This window comes from Odocoileus virginianus, chromosome 19, assembly GCF_023699985.2.
Source record: "Odocoileus virginianus isolate 20LAN1187 ecotype Illinois chromosome 19, Ovbor_1.2, whole genome shotgun sequence".
NCBI classification, from domain to species: domain Eukaryota; kingdom Metazoa; phylum Chordata; class Mammalia; order Artiodactyla; family Cervidae; genus Odocoileus; species Odocoileus virginianus.
In genome coordinates this window covers 20,583,860-20,601,415 of record NC_069692.1, presented here as the reverse complement: position 1 = coordinate 20,601,415, position 17,556 = coordinate 20,583,860, and the positions used below count along the sequence as shown (strand labels likewise).

The window sequence follows — 17,556 nt, the reverse complement described above, 5'->3', positions numbered from 1 at the left end:
ATTTTTGATAAGAGAGTAGGAGATAGAGGTGCCATGAAACAGGGTACAAGGCATTCTCATATAGGAATTTCTCTTGAACAGAGTGATGAAGACTAAAACAGTATGACCAAAGGCCATCTCAGAGAACTGTACTTCTTGGATACCCTTGCTCTGACTGGAGAGGAAGTGTACAAAAAATGCCTACAAAGGATGTTGGGGGTTTCCATGCCAGCTCTAAGTCAGCAAGAGAAAACTGAGTCCAAGAAGAGAACAATGGCGGAAAGAATTTAATGCAAAGTACTCCTTACTTGTACCACACATCTGGCATACAAATGTTCTGCATGACCTGAGATGTATTTCAGTGTTTCCCCATTTTACACAGTTTTACTATAAAATCTCCAGATTATTGACAGAAGCAGATAAACCACTGAAGGAAGAGTAGGAGGGGTCTTCTCAGGAACTGAGCAAGGGAATGGAGAAAACAGTATCTATGGCTAACCCTGGTCAAAGGCAGAAATTAAAAGAATGAGATGGGAAGTTAAGCCCAGAAAAACTCTCTTGCTTCTGCTCTTCCCATCAGCAACCCCAAACAATCACCAAGAGAATGGAACATCAGTTCTTTGTTCTACCCCTCACTTCCCTTTGTAAAATGCTGATGTTCTAATGTGCTGCCCCAGGGGCCTCATACTAGCCGGCTACTCTCCAATACCCACAGTCTCCTTCTGAGAGATTTCACTCATCCTCCATTCTCTCTTCTAGTTAGACATTCAAAATATATGTTGGATACCTGCAAGCCATGGAACATCTTTAACATTTTTTTTCCCTAAAATTGTATTCAAAGCAAAATTCCTATCTTCCACAACAGTGAACCCAGGACAGGGAAATGGGAACAGTGTGCCCCAGGTGCAGGCAAGTCATTACTGTCTGTAGAGAATTATAAAATTTGTAAATATTAAGAATTTTTCAATAATAAACTAAAAGAAATAAGCTTAAAGGCATACTGCTTTCTATTTTCCCTATGCTCTGTCAACTCTAAACAAAGTCAATGATAAAATACTTGTCCCACTTAAAACGCCTTTTGTTTGTCAAAGTTCTAAACAATTGCTGTGGTTACTGCTGAATTTTAATAGTACATATGTAATCTTCATATATATATATATATATATATATATAAAACATCATTTACAAATAAACACTATAATCTGGAACCTCCACTTGTACACCCAGAGACTCAGCTGTCCACATTCTTTTTATTTTTTTAATTTTAAATTTATTTATTTTTTAATTGAAAGATAATTGCTTTACAGAATTGTGTTGGTTTTCTGCCAAACAGCAACATGAACCAGCCATAGATATACAGAGTAAGTTCAAAATAGTTTGGAATCCTTTGAGCTCGCCTGGATGGCAGCTAGCAGCTCCAATTCCTAGGGTACTACAGCTTCCAGTGTTTAGAATAGTCAAAACAAACAATGATTGTAAGGACAAAGAAGGAAAACTTGAGCTACTTCAATCCTCCCTTTGGAAATCATGGAGTACATGGCAGTATAAAATATGTTCCTTTTTCCCAAGAAACAATTAATGTCTTATATTTTATAAAACTAAAATATTTTTGTTCTATGACATTTGTTTTGATTTTTAATTTATTTGCATGAGTATATATTGTTTAATGAAAGTTTATTATGTTTTTCTTTTGGCTGTTATTATTATTCATTTCATAGCACAATTCTTACTGAAATACATCTTTCATATAAAATGCATATAAAGTGCATACCATTAAAAATGATAGGCACTGGGTGTCAAAAATACTAGATATATGGCTGCTTTGCTAGTTTTTTCTTAATCGGCACATACTTCATCATTCAATTACCCAACAAAACAGCTGACATCTGCCAGGCACAGCTCAATCGTGGATATACAGAGACCCATACAGGCCAGACCAGGCCTCAAGGTTGGTGTCTCTGGGATACAGCAGATAGAAACATCCCAATTTATGGCTATAGCATGAAGTCGAACTGAACACACTGACGCAAGCCTAACTTAGTGGAGAAGTTCTAGACAACCCAAGACCAGACTGACCAGGTTGCTTATTTCATTCATTTTCCCATAAATGAGAGACCTAGCATATGCCTCAAAGAAAGGGCCTAATATTTTTTACACCTACTTAAAAGAATATTTATGAACCTCTTCCAATCCAGTTCTGTGATTATGTTTAAGAATTGCCCACTATCATGTTTCCTTAGGCCATGTCAATAAGCACACAAAAAATAAAGCAGACCTATGCATGGCAAACATAAATGAACCTAATTCACTTTAATTATTATGAGTATTCCTATCAAAATAAGCATTCTGCAAACTTCTGTGAAGGACTATACAGGTGGTCCAAGGGGTAAAAGAATGAAATTGAGCAAAACAAAAGTTTAGATTAAAAATTGGGTTTAAAATGTACCTGCAACAAATCCCATTTTCTGAGGAATAACCTCCCAGGGGAACCTGTAAAAAATGGCCCCAGCACTTGTGTGCATTATTCTAAACAAGGATGGAAAAATTATTTGAGGATATTCTGTGAGGAAAGGAGCCTGTATTGGAAAAGAAAAAAGAAAAGGACCTAATTTTCCACCTGTAATTTTCATAATTCTGCCTTGACTGGCTTCATCACACATAATACCTGACAATTTGAGTATAAGAGACTAAAAAACACAAAAATGAACTTCGGCCAACACTTTAAGGCAAGAGTTAGAGGACTCTAAATTATGAAAAGGCACTCATACTTATTTCATATACATTTATAGACTTATTCAGTGTGCGTTAAGATCAAAATCCTAATATGTTTCCACGAGCTCGTCACTGCCTCAACATCTCCGTCACTGCAGCTGAGTCTGACACTTCCGGTTGCAAGTTAAAACCCATTTTTTAGGCTGAGACAGGAAATACCACTCACCACTGGAACACTTACGAAAATCAGGACACTTTCAAAGATGTAATGCAGGAAATAACACGAGAGAATATTCAAATAATCACAACGTGCCTAACATTTAAAAAACTTTCAACATTTTCTTCCTCTTTGAAACAAATGTTGAAGCAAAGCTTTCTGTGTCTCAAAACCAACATCCATGGACTCTCAAAATGGCCAGTCTCACGTATGCATTATTCCTTCTCTTCACACTTAATTTCCCTGGCCTGATGTGAGGTTTCCAGGGCTTTAAAGATGGCCTATAGAACACAACTATGTATTCACACTTAAAATTCCGTCTTGTGGAGTAGACAGAAAGTAATACTGGCCATTAACATCAACAATTTGCTCCTTTGAGTTACTACTGTGTCAGGGGAAACTAGGATACCAAGAGGTAAGCAACCTGTTGATGCAGTTCTTGAGAGGATTACAGGTAGGTGGGGAGAGGCGATGTAATCTAGCAACCTAGATAATAATGCAATGTGACCTGTGTTTCCTTACCTATAAAATATACATAACATACTTACCTGGTGGTAAAGAATTCGAAGGAATGATTACTGCAAAGAATTCAGCACAGTGCTTGGCACACAAATACTGTATCAGAGGTATTGACCAAAAGGTCAGGAGACTTGCCAGATAAGTAAATTTTTTAAATACCTGGAGCTGAGGAAAAGCAGAGGTCAAGGAGAGGTGAGGCTGTCTGTGGGAACTCAGGAAAGTTTCTTGGACAAAGCAGGACTTAAACTGGGCCTTGAAAAATGTGGAAGCCCAACCCAAAGGCAAAAAAGTCCCCATTCACTTCCAAAAATGGCAATTGGCAGGGCTATCCAAGGTGATGGCACATTCTTACAAACTCCTTTCTTGAGTGATCGTATGGCTTGATTTCCTGGATCTTTTAAACCTGTTTTTCCAGGTAAGTACAAACATCAGAGCATTAGATCATTTACAATTTAGTCCAAATTCAACTTTGTGCCATTTCAAAACTCTGTAGCACAACTGAAGAGCACTCACCAGCCGGTATTTCCTGAAAGAAATCTGGGGGCAACACCTGAAGACCCTTAGAGAACAACAGGGAAGGGGGTTTCAGAGAGGACTGAGACTACTTTTTCAGCAGGAGTCAGAGCAAACCAGGTAATTCTGTTCTAGTCGGTGTGGGCCGGTGACAGCCCCACGCCCTTTGTCAGTGGGAAATAGTTTCTTAACTCACTTCTGGGAAATGCTGCTAGCGATTCAGCACTACAGGCTGGCTCACTGGGACTCACAGGCACATTTCCCTCACAGCCTCCCCAGCCCCCTGGGTGAGAGGCAAGTTTCCCAGGCTCCAGTGTTACCCTCAAGTCCTGCTGCTACAATTGCAAACTGTGTCAGAGGGTCAAGGGCAGTCTTTCCTTTAGCAACATGACTGAGGCTCTAGAAGTCTCTTTGAGTAGATACTGCATTATTTATCATCCAAACTGGGAACTTTTTGAGAATAAAGTGTGGCACTATTAATAACTGTGCTACAACAGCAGATGTAAATGCAGAATGTCCCAGGTCAACTGGATATATGATCATCCTATCTCAAAGTCCTGGGTCCCTGCACTCTAGAAATACTGTATTATCTTTGCCCTAGAAGCCTCAGATTACTAGGAAAAATAAACACATGAATGAGCATTTATATGCATTAGAGGTCAGTTCAGTTCAGTCACTCAGTCGTGTGTGACTCTTTGCGACCCCATGAACCGCAGCACACCAGGCCTCCCTGTCCATCACCAACTCCCGGAGTCCACCCAAACCCATGTCCTTTCAGTCGGTGATGCCATCCAACCATCTCATCCTCTGTCATCCCCTTCTCCTCCTGCCCTCCATCTTTCCCAGCATCAGGGTCTTTTCAAATGAGTCAGCTCTTCGCATCAGGTGGCCAAATGATTGAAGTTGCAGCTTCAACATCAGTCCTTCCAGGTAACACCCAGGACTGATCTCCTTTAGGACGGACTGGTTGGATCTCCTTGCAGTCCAAGGGACTCTCAAGAGTTGTAGAAGTCAGACAACCTGGAAACTCCCTGAGGCAACTTTTAAGAGAGACTTCCAAGGAAAGGGGCTAACCTATCTCCATCTTCATCAGATCATGAGAACAGGACCTGAATTCCAGGAAGAAATGTCCTTGAAAAACAAAAATATCTAATATTTATCAACTACTTACTGTGTATTGGCTACCTTATAAAAAGTCTCACTTAACCCAGACTTCTAGGACCTCCATTTTACCTCCAAGGTGCAAGTTTTAAAATGTTGAAAGAATCTATGTTCCCTACCCTTGAATCTTGCTACCATCAATAGAGTACAGTGGAAGTGACACTATGGGACTTCTGGGGTCAGATCATACAAGGCCAAGCAGCTTCCACTTGGTTTGCTGAAACACACACGTTGGATCCTTGAGCTGCTTGGCAAAATGTCCAGCTACCAGCAGAAACCATTCTGATATCCATCAGCCTGGGCACCAGACTTGTGAGAAGTCATCTTAGAAATGAATCCTCTGGACCCAGCATAGAACTATCCCTACTGACCCTTTTCTGAATCTGGACCCACAATATCTGGTTTTAAAATAGTTATTGTTTTACATCACTAAATTTTGAGCCTGTATTCTAGAGTCCCAGTAGCCGCAACTCTGAGTCTATGTGCTACAACTACTGAAGCCTGCATGACAGAGAGCCTGTGCTCCACAACAAGAGAAGTCACTCCAATGAGAAGCCTGTGCACCAACTAGAGAGTGGCCCCCACTCACCACAACTAGAGAAAAAGCCCATGCAGCAATGAAGATCAAACACAATCAAAAATAAATAAATAAATAAATAAAATTATATAAAAATATATATATTATATATCTAATCAGGCAATAAAAGAGAATTCAAATCCAGAAAGCTTGGTATCAAAAAACACTCACTCAATTACTTTTTTGTATACATACAATCACTTGTTGTAGCTGACACAGGAAGTTCAGAGAAGAAAGTGATGAGAGATGAATTTGGAGAGAAAACAAGAATCTATCAAGTTATAGATTTTCTTATAAACCGCATTAATGAATTTGAAGCAATAAGGAAGCCATTGAGAAATTTTAAAGCAACAGAATGTTGTACTCAGCTCTGTGTTTTAAAGGGATCACTCTGGTGTTTATGGGGAAGAAGATCTTAAAGGCAACAAGATTTGTAGCACTTAGGAACCTGTTAAAGTAATTCAGTCAAGAAATAAGTCAACAGCAGCGGCAGAACAGAAAAGGAAGAAGCAGGGGTAAAGTGAATAAATAGTAGCTAGACTGAGGACAACTGTCGAACATTATTCCCTAATTCCACAAAGATATTCTATAATCATTCTACCACATTTGGAGGCAGAAAGAAATTGAAAGACAGGTAAAATGATTAGGAAATACTTCCAGAGGTGCACTGTACTGAATGTTCAGGGCTACAGTTGCCAAGTAAACAGAAAACTACAGCTGCTTTCAGTTTTCTTCTCTTTCTTGAAGATGGTGGAGAAGGAACAAAGCAAAAAAGGAAGATGAGTTACAATCACTTTGAGAAAATGTAACTGCATTGTCAGTAATGAGAGTCAGGCTCCTCACTGTCAAAGAAAGTAAATAAATGAGAAAGCTAGGAATACGCCTGAGGTTATGAACTGCAATTGGAAATACTAGGTGAAATGGTAGTCTTGGATAACAGATGACAGACAGACATGGATTGGTGTACATAAATAATAATTATATGAGCATAATATATATACATACACATAAATATACATGCACACCTACATATGCATCTGTATATATATATCAATACATATAGAATTTCAGCTCTGTTTCCCAAGAGAGTCTAGAAGCAATGACACTCCAGTAGCAATGAGCACTCAGAGCAGATTTCGGCTTCCAATACCATGCTTCACTGAAAGGAGCCAGGACTCCTTAGATAAACAACTGATTCCAGCACTTGGGTGAAGAAGATACAATATGGGCTTGGATTATCTTTTTTGTCATAGAAAGTAAGGAAGTGTTCAAAGAATGATATAAACACTGTAAAAAAGACTTGGGAGCAAATTTACAAAGGTTCCAACTGGTCATTTCTGGAAAACTATCAGAATAATAATAGTAACAGACCATAATCCACTGAATAAAACAGGAATCCATAAATCTATATTGATATAAATAATCAAATGAATAGATAAATGAAGGAGAAGGGGAAAATCTATCCAATCCCAGAATGCCAACTGATAAACAATGGAAATAGAAAATCATCATTTGACAGTCATATAAAAGTCATTAATTCAGGCAGGAATCAGGAAAGGATGCCAAAACTGGTGAGTGAAGGCTTAAAGATTTTGAGGCTACTGGCATAGGTGTGAACTATCTCAACATAAAATCTTTATCAATTACAAAGGGGAGAAATGGTGATTTTAAGGTGGAGAAAGCTGGCAATTGACTGAGTGCTCTAGGTTGGCATCACCTGGGGTGGGATGGGTGCTCATCCTGAGCCTCCATCGTGTGATCAATTTAGGAAGAGCACAGCATCATTTCTGAAGTCTTCCTACCAGGAATGAATGATCTGAATCTGGTCATAAGAAAACCTCATAAAAGGCCCAGGTTGAGGGACATGCTATCAAATGAAATGTCTGTACTCTTCAATCTATCAAGGTCATGAATTCATGACTAAGACTAAGGAAAAACTAAGGAAATGCTCCAGATTTAGAAAACTAAAGAGTGGTAAAAATAACCACAATGCATGATTCTGGATGTTAAAGGAAAAAGCTGCTATTGCAAAAGCTGTCAAAATTTGAATGGGGTCTGTGGACTAAAAGGTAGTGTGTATCAATTTCTTAATTTGGAGGATTATTTGGGATTAGGAGGAGAATATCTTTGTTTTGAGAAATGTGCACCAGAGTTTTCAGTATTGTGTCTACATGAGATATGGAAATATTCTGAACTGTCCATGCAACTTTTCTATAAGTTTGAAACCGTTATTTTTTAAAAGTCTTAAAGAAAAGTTTTTCAAAATTTGAAGTAATTTGCAACACAGATGGAAAAAATAAAGTATAAGTACTCAGAGCTTCCTTCATAACAGGAGCTAAAAGGGTTTTAATTCATTATTAAAAGAAATTTAAGTGCCACTCCATAGCATTTCACATGTGCCTCACCAAACTCTTATGAAAATGACTAAATACAGATGATAAAATGCTTTGTGGTTTTGATTCACAGGTATCACTGGAATTTGAATAAGTAAAAAGAAAACTAAGGTTATACTTTTCAAACTGTCTTTCTGAAGATTCCCGGTGATTCATCTGTTCTATAAATATTGAGCTCACATTTCATTATAAAAATATGCTTTCAAATAAAAAAATAAAATATGATAAAAATACATTCAATAACACATAGATTTATAATTTAAAAAGAAAACTTATACTACACTGAAATACATTCTATACCAAATAAGAAACCACCAATACATTCACTTGAGCCACTTTTTCTTGACACCTCTATACAGATATTTGAATTTACTGCAAATATGTCATTTATTAATAATTAATAAATGTGCCTGAATGTCTTCTTTTTATTCTGGAGAGATTCTGGCTGTATAGCTAAAAGTGTAAATTCAGATACTAATTCTTAACAGGATGAATTATAACTTTTTCTTGAGTCAATTTTACTTCTCAAATAAAAATACAGAAAACAATTGGATAGTAAAAATAATATAATGCTGCAACTATCTTTTCTCTTTTTAGTTTTTAATCTTTTCTAACTCTTGATTTTGAATACCAATGTTCATAGGAACAGTCTCTTAACATGACTGATTTAATAGTAAGCAAACAGTATAAATTGATCTTACAACTGGTATACTGTTTTCATTTATTTTATTGTTTTACTTATTTATTTACTTTTGGCCATGTCTTGTGGCATATGGGATTTCAGTTCCCCAGTCAGGGATCATACCTGTGCTTCCTGCAGTGGAAGCACCGAATCTTAACCACTGGACCACCAGTGAAGCCCTTCATCTGTTAAACGCTATTTTTTTTTTTTAATAGATGTTTAAGGAAGAGAGTTTTGCAAAAAACAGAAAAGGGAAAAAAAAAGTTAAAAACAACAGTGAAAGACACTGTTTTAAAATATGTTGTGAGACAAGGTACATTCCTCCTGCATTTTGTTAGGTGATCAACAAGAACAAAATAGAAAAGTCAGGTCATTCTGGAAAAGTGAGCTCCTATCTTTTAAATGGCATATTTTTCCAGATAATCTGGAAGAGGGTAGAGTTAATGACTGATAATGAAACACAACTGTATGTAATTTGACGTCTTTAGCTCCTTAGTAATACAAAAACCTACATTGTATCAGTCAAAGCCAATTGATTAGACATAGATTTTTTACTGTTGATCTTTAGCAAGTTATGTAATCTTTCTAACCAGTGTTTATCTTATGTTTAAAAAGGGGAAAGCAGTTCTAGAATATTGTGAGAATTAAATAAGCCATGAAAGAATTTCTAGTATAATGCCTGCCCCAAATACATTTGCTCTAAAATCACTGTGAAAGCAATTTAATGATTCATACTTAATAAAACATTATTTACATTTAACTACGGGCATAAATGCTTACCTATTTGTTTTTTTAATTAATGAGATGAATGTTATTTAGAATTGTCCTTGTTTTTTTAAGGCAAGAGTAGAGCAGAAGAATAGGCCTGTGATTTGAGACGTGCTGGAGGATGGCTCTGAGTAGAGTGATCCAGAGCTTAATCCACTTTCCCTGATGAGGTCATCCGTACAATAGAGAAAGCATCTGCTTGTTTGTAAAGTGATCAGATTGAAAGTACCAGGCATTGTCTGTTAAAATATTTCTTTTCATTTGTAGATCTCCAATCTTTGCCTTTATATGCAGCCTGACAAGTGAAGTGGAATGCCAGCAGACTTCTCTCAACAAACTAAGAGGGGATAGAGCAGAAAAGAAAAGGAATGTAGTTAGAGAAAGGGTCCAGGACTTCACACAGATGACACCCACTTAGGAAAAAACAAACAAACTTTAGCCTCAGCAGAAGCAAGACAAGCCAGAGGGCTTCTCACAGTCAAAAACTGGGATCTATCCCAGGCTGGATCCAATTAATAAAACAAACTGATCCCGATTGGTTCACCCATCTTGCCTAGAAAAAAAGTCAACTGCTTAGAGTTCACCTAATTGTTCACACATCATTAAATAATTATCCAAGAGCACCAAATACATCAAAACCATCTTTAATGTGTGTAAATGTGTAATAATTTTTAAAAAACAGTAACCGGCAAGGGGTTGCCCTGGTGGCTCAATGGTAGAGAATCTGCCTGCTAATGCAACAGCCACTGGTTTGATCCCAGATTAGGGAAAATCCCACATGCCTCAGAACAACTAAGCCTGTATGCCACAACTATTGAGTCTGGGGCTCTAGAGCCCAGGGACCACAACAAGAGAAGCCACTGCAATGAGAAGCCCAAACCACCGCAACTAGAGAGTAGCCCCTGCTCACCACAACTAGAGAAAAGCCCACGTAGCAATAAAGACCCAGCACAGCCAAAAAGTTAAACAAACAAACAAACAAGACACACAGTACCTAGGAAGACTGTTGATCCATGCTTCCTCAGTTAACTGCCACTGCTTCCCCCACACCAGGGGCTTCCCTCGTGGCTCAGATGGTAAAGATTCTGTCTGCAATTCAGGAGACTCAGGTTCAATCCCTGGGTCAGTAAGATTCCCTGGAGAAGAGAATGGCTTCCCACTCCAGTACTCTTGCCTGGAGAATTCCATGGACAGAGGAACCTGGCGGGCTACAGTCCATGAGGTTGAAGAGTAGGACACTACTGAGCAACTAACACTTCCCCTTTCCCACAAACTATTCCCCCAACTCTTCCACTAGCATTAGAAAACAACTAGCTGTCTCTTTCAGCTACAAATTCTCATAAGCATTGCCTGCCTTTCCCTAGGTCTTTCTTTTTTTGGCCTTGGCTCTCCCTTCCCCTATTTTTAAGCAAGCAAAGAGATTCAGTAAAGCACAGAGCACTGAAAAGAATCCATGAAAGCTGTGTGACCTTAAACACATTAGAAAATGCTCACCTGAGAAATATGTATAATTCCTATCTCATAAGGATAGAGAATTAAGCAAGTTAATCCATGTAAATTGTTTAGAATAGGACAGCACAAGACAGGTGCTGTTTCAATTGGGGAATCACACATCCCTCTTTCCTTGAGTTGGTCCAATTTATGACTGTTGTCTCAACTTCCCAATTAGTTTGCCATTTAGCATTCTCAGGACCAGGGGGTCCTGGTTTGGATGACAATTCATGTGTACAACCTGTGTGAAAATGGTGATTATTGTTATCAGTAGACTAAAAACTTTTAGTAGTTTATTCTTGATTGCAAATGGTGAAGTTGCTATTATTAGTAGTAGTAAACTGTAATCACTTTTAGTAGGTTACTCTTGACTACAAATGCACATATATGTTGAAATATTAATCAGTTCAGTCGCTCAGTCGTGTCTGACTCTTTGCGACCCCATGAACTGCAGCACAGCAGGCCTCCCTGTTCATCACCAACTCCCGGAGTCCACCCAAACCCATGTCCATTGAGTCAGTGATGCCATCCAACCAACCTCATCCTCTGTCACCCCCTTCTCCTCCTGCCCTCCATCTTTCCCAGCATCAGGGTCTTTTCAAATGAGTCAGCTCTTTGCACGAGGTGGCCAAAGTACTGGAGTTTCAGCTTCAACATCAGTCCTTCCAATGAATACCCAGGACTGATCTCCTTTAGGATGGACTGGTTGGCTCTCCTTGCAGTCCAAGAGACTCTCAAGAGATATTAATACATGTTGAGATATTCCAGAATCATTATAGTGATAAAAAGCACTGATTCTTTTTAGAACATTTACTTGCTATATGATTTGAAGGAAGTTATCTCGACTTTCTTAAACTCAAATCCTCTGCAGTAAAACCAGATAATATATAGTCTCTGAACTCAGCAGCTATAAGAATCCAATAACATAGTATATATGAAAATACTTTGTCAATTATAGCACTTGATACAAATGAAACATAATTCTTAAGACTAAAAATTGAATTAAAATATCATGTTTCCATAAACACCATATTTGGAAGATGGCCTAAAATTTCCACAAGGCTTCTGTGTAGCTGGGCCTTCCCAAATGGCTCTGTGGTAAAGAATCTGCCTGGAATGCAGGAGACACAGGTTTGGTCCTTGGGTCAGAAGATCCCCTTAAGAAGGAAATAGCACCCACTCCAGTATTCTTGCTGGGATAATCCCATGGACAGAGAAGCCTGACGGGCTATAGTCTATGGAGTTGCAAAGAGTCAGACTTGACTGAGCAACTAAGCATGCATGCTTACACATCGCTATGTGCCTAGCAGTACAGACGTACTATTAGATTTACAATTTTTTTTAAAAGCATTAAAAAATCAAAATGACCTGTTTGCTCAACCGTGCACTAAAAACTCTCTAATTTAGTACTTCCTACTTCTTGACTTTCTTTGGGTGCTTGAATAGGCACAACAGAATCAGACAAGTGCATGGTTTCAAGTCTTTGCCATTAATGAGCTGAACAGTATTAAGCAAATTCCTTAATGAATCTGGGTCTCAATGGGGTAGTGTTATTACCTATTTGGACAAAATTATGAGCTATAAGTAAGATCATGATTATAAAAGTCTTAGCACACACACAAAAAAAGTCTTAGCACAGTGACCTTGCTGTGCCTGATATACAGGAAAATCTGAATGTTAGCTATTGAATGAATTTTTTGATTTTTATTTTACATTGAAATATAATTGATTTACAGTGTTGTGTTAGTTTCAGTTATACAGCAAAGTGATTCAGTTTATTGTATGTAATTTTAGCATACTGTTGTACATAGTTCTTAGCAAAGCACTGAGGTCAGTTCAACCTATTTTAGAATGCATTTCATCATTGTGGAGTAGGAGGAGGCCAACAAGCAGATGACTTATTTCCTGACCCTAAAAAAATTCTAAATTGTATCTTAAGGTTGGCAAGAGGGCAGCTGTTAACTGAGGTCAGCAAATGTTTAACAAATGCTATGTGCAAAGCACTGTTGCTGCTGCTGCTAAGTTGCTTCAGTTGTGTCCGCAACCCCACAGACGTCAGCCCACCAGGCTCCACTGTCCCTGGGATTCTCCAGGCAAGAACACTGGAGTGGGTGGCCATTTCCTTCTCCAAAGCATGAAAGTGAAAAGTGAAAGTGAAGTCACTCAGTTGTGTCCAACTCTTCCTGACCCCATGGACTACAGCCCACGAGGCTCCTCCCTCCATGGGATTTCCCAGGCAAGAGTAATGGAGTGGGTTGCCACTGCTTTCTCCAAACACTCTGTTAGGCACAGTGAAATATAAGAAAATGAGTAAAAGCTCAATGAAAATTATAATACTGAGGTCTCCTGGAGATAAGGTCATGGACATAGACCTTTTGGACTCATTCTGAAGGTCAGGACAGGCAAGCAGGAAGGCAAGAACAATCTAGGTGGGGCTGCAGAAAGAAATAATTTATTTCCAGACATTTAGCTGACTGTTGGAGTTAAAGTGCATACATGAACTATTGGTGTGAAATTTAAAAACAAGACAATCAATTTTTAAAGTCTCTGTAACAACCCTGCTCACAATAATCTACAAAATAGTTATAATTCACTTACTAAATTTATTGTGTCATAGTTACCTAGTATTGGGGGTTTTAGAGGTCAAAGGCATTGGGACCATACTGAACCTTTGAAAATCATTTCAAGTAGGGTGATCCTGCTTTTTATATTATGTTTTACGTGTATAAGCCCAAATTATAATCATGATACCTAATTGCCTTTTCCTCTCTCACTGACAGAACAGAAGATGCCTTGAAAAGTGTCTTTCAGTTCTAAGATTTGGGCTCTTCACTTTTCAGAATGTCAGAGATCTTTGGGGGGTAAGGAACAAAAAAAGGTTGCAGGTGTAGAAAATGCAGATATGGGGAGAGGAAAAGCTAGTGTTCAATTCTCTGGTTTGTATGGAGCTGCACCAACATCTGAGGTGGTACTGAACCCTGCTAAGCAAATAGTATTTACTCCAAAAGGCACTTTGGAAGAGAGAACCAGAACATCCTCCTCCTATAGCTCCTGCTCCTTCCTCCAGCAACTCTAAAACCTAGAAGAATACAGTCAGTCCCCTCATCCAGGGACAATACATTTGGTTGAATGTGTGGATCCAGAGAGCAACCGAAGTACACCCTTTTACCTAAGGGACTGGAACATCTGTGGATTTTGTTATCCACAGGAAGTCCTGAAACCAATCCCCCACCCCCACACCCTGCACATACCTATATACACACTACACAGTCTGTGACATTTCTCTCTCAGTTTCAGCAGCCTGCACATTCAACTGTGGTGACACTGACTGCCACTGTCTTTTTCTCCACTCTCTTACATTTCCCTTCATGCAAAGGGGAAGCTAGAGACATCCCTCCCTGACTAAATGGCCTCTATATCTAGAAAAACATGGAACTACTGTAAGGAGAGAATAAAGACCTCAGTGTGTCTCTATTTCTGTATCTACTTTTTTCTAAAATCTGAAATATACACTCTGTGGGTCTAGACATTCCAACATCAGAGTTAGGTTCTATAATTTTCCATCACTCTATTACCCCCAAAGAATTCAAATTTAACATAGTTTGCAGCTTAAAAGTGGCATAAAATAAAATTTCAGAAAATGTCATGGCAACACATCAAAGATTTAATGTCAGGTTCCCTTATGTTCATTGCATTGCAAAAGGCAACCACCAATTATGCAACTTTAGAATGATATTTTACTTTGTAATTAAAAACCAGGTTCCTTGTATTTGGTATTTGTACAGCATATGTGCAAAGCAATTGCTCCTTGGGAAGGAAAGATGATATGAACTTTGAAAGACCTCTGCCTGCAAGACTGTTGTAAATAAGCTGTTCTCTTTTGTTAGCATGGAGCACCTAACACTTAGACGTGTTATCACGGAATCACCAAAGAGCAGGCAAGTGTAAGCCCCTTGTTCAAATCTTGGAGTAAATTTTATAAGACCATTTCTTTGTTCAATATGACAAATACTGCCTTCGTTTAATTACAATATTGAGAACTTCATCTGATATGGTCTCGGCCTTTGTTTTTCAAACCTAAATCAACATTATTGTACTATTTGAATATAATTTGAATAATACTGTACCAATTGATCTGATGCTGAGGAAAAGGAGGTATGTGTAAAACTGCCTAAACACACCACCTTGTTTATGGTCTCTAGCTTCCCCTTTAGCTGTAGAGCTCCAACAGTGAGAGATGTACAACTAATAAAGTCTCTTCACTTGAAGTCCATCCATCTGGGTGAACTTCTCCTGTATGCTGATATGGTAGGCATCCCTGATTCTGATACAATTCAGCTTCAATGTGCCTAAATAAATAAGAGTGCTACAAAGATTTCCTGGTGGCTCAGATGGCAAAGAATCTGTCCAAAATACAAGAGACCTAGGTTTGATCTCTGGGTCAGGAAGCTCCCCTGGAGAAGAAAATGGCAACCCACTCTAGTATTCTTGCCTGGAAAATCCCATGGGCAGAAGACCCTGGCAGGCTACAGTCCGTGCGGTTGCAAAGTCGGACATGACTGAGTGACTAACACTTTCCACAAAGATTTAAGTATTACTTCATTATTTATTTTCAATCAGTGGAGTAAACACTTTATATATCATATAAAGGTCCGGTAAGTTAAGGCACAGTCATTAATAGAGGCATCTAAGCAAAGGAAATACTTTAATTGGTATACTAATAAAACCTCAACTATGTAGACAGCAAATTTTTTTCATATTACTAAATCTTTCCCTCTGTAAATGCCAAATATTTGAACAATTTTAAATGGAAATCATTCTTAAATATATTACACAACTTTCTACATGACATGAGTTTGAGCAAGCTCCGGGAGATGGCAAAGAACAGGGAAGTCTGGCATGCTGCAATCCATAGGGTTGCAGAGTCAGCTATGACTGAGCTACAGAATAACTACCACCTTAAATATGGAATATTGATCACAAGAAAAATTTTTTCAAAATGACTTGAGGTCACTTTGAGCATCAATTATAATATCACACTCTAATATAAAAATGACCTCAAAACCTAAAGAACTCTTTTCTCTGTTATTAAATGACTCCAGGCAATTGCTTTCAACTTACTGTAGCATTTCATAGTTTGCAATTCCCTGCAAGTCACTGAGTGCTTAAATTTTCCTTCTGAATCTGGTCATTGTACATGGGAGGAGTAAAATGTGCCCTCTTTTTATTACTGTTTCTCTGCTTTGAACTTAGGAACTATATCAGGAAAACTTATTGGTACTGCATACAAACCATGAGTACACAAAGATCAGCTGAGTACTCGGTTACATCTGCCAACAAAGCTTTGAGCTTTCTTATGTGGACTTTGTAATGTTTGTGTTGTCTATTCAGAGGTTTTCATATAGCTCAAGTCCTGCACTATTATATCAAGTAGGAGAGCTGATGATTCACTGAGTTCTCCATCACAAGGGTATCACTCTGCTATAACTGATTCAAACTTCATAGAAGGCAGGTATTGATTTATTTATTTATTACTGATTCCTAGGAAAGAGCTTTAATAAGATATAGTCAGTTATTCTACTTAAAATAACAATATTTTAAGCAGTAAACAAAAGAAAGTCAGGAAGAACTTCAAATGATAGTTGATTCTGAAAAATTCACCCTTGGTTGGTAATATTAAACTTTAAACATGTGACACAGGATAGAATTTAAAAAACAGGCCTAACTACTTAACAGCCTATCCATGGTGCTGCAATAAGAGAAGTGTAAGATTCAACTTACAACACAGTCCCACAGCACAGACTCTAAACGTGATGTTTAAGCAAAACTCTACTCTTGGACTAGAGTTTTATTCAAGTTTGTACACTGTAATATTTATTAAGAATCCAGCACTGTACAAACACAATGTTAGATTTCAAACAGCACTAAACAGGTGATTAAAATTGGAGGGAGAAGAGTGATGACTCTCATTGTATATTTTACATGATACATAGCTTAATTTTTTAAGATAATATATGTGTGAATATATATATGCAATTGTTTCTAGTAAAATTCTTTTCACTACAAATAAAAATCACAAAAACTCTCAATTCCATTTCAAACAAAATTTCACTTTACTCTGTGGAATGACTCATATAAATCAGAATTTCTGCTACTTACTTATTCCTTAAAATTTATTCAGGTTGGGTGTTGTTTTAGCTAGCTAGGGCTGCTGAACAAAGTACCACAAACTGAGTACTTTAACAATAGGAATTTTTTATCTCCCTGTTCAAGAGGCTAGAGATCCAAAACCAAGATGTTGACAGAGTTGTTTTTTCTGAGGGGTATGAAGGAAAGATCAGTTCCAAGCCTTGCTCCTTGGCGTTTTTTCATGTTCACATGGCATTCCCCCTGTATATGTCTTCGTTTCCAAATTTCCCCCCTTTATAGGAATACCAGTTATACTGGATTAATGCCTACTCTAAAGACCTTGAACTCGATTATACTTTGTAAAGACCCCATCTCCACATAAAATGATATCCAGAGGTGCTAGGCATTAGGACTT

General features: G+C 38.0%; 1 long non-coding RNA gene across 1 annotated transcript in view; it reads left to right on the top strand.

Annotated features, from left to right (window-relative positions):
- The window catches only part of LOC110137762 (uncharacterized), a 33,175-nt gene extending 23,083 nt beyond the window's left edge, over window positions 1-10,092 (top strand). The window contains exon 3 of the long non-coding RNA XR_011492953.1: window positions 9,789-10,092. This is a non-coding gene — a long non-coding RNA (uncharacterized lncRNA). The remainder of the gene's footprint in view (window positions 1-9,788) is intronic.
- The last annotated feature ends 7,464 nt before the right edge of the window (window positions 10,093-17,556 follow it).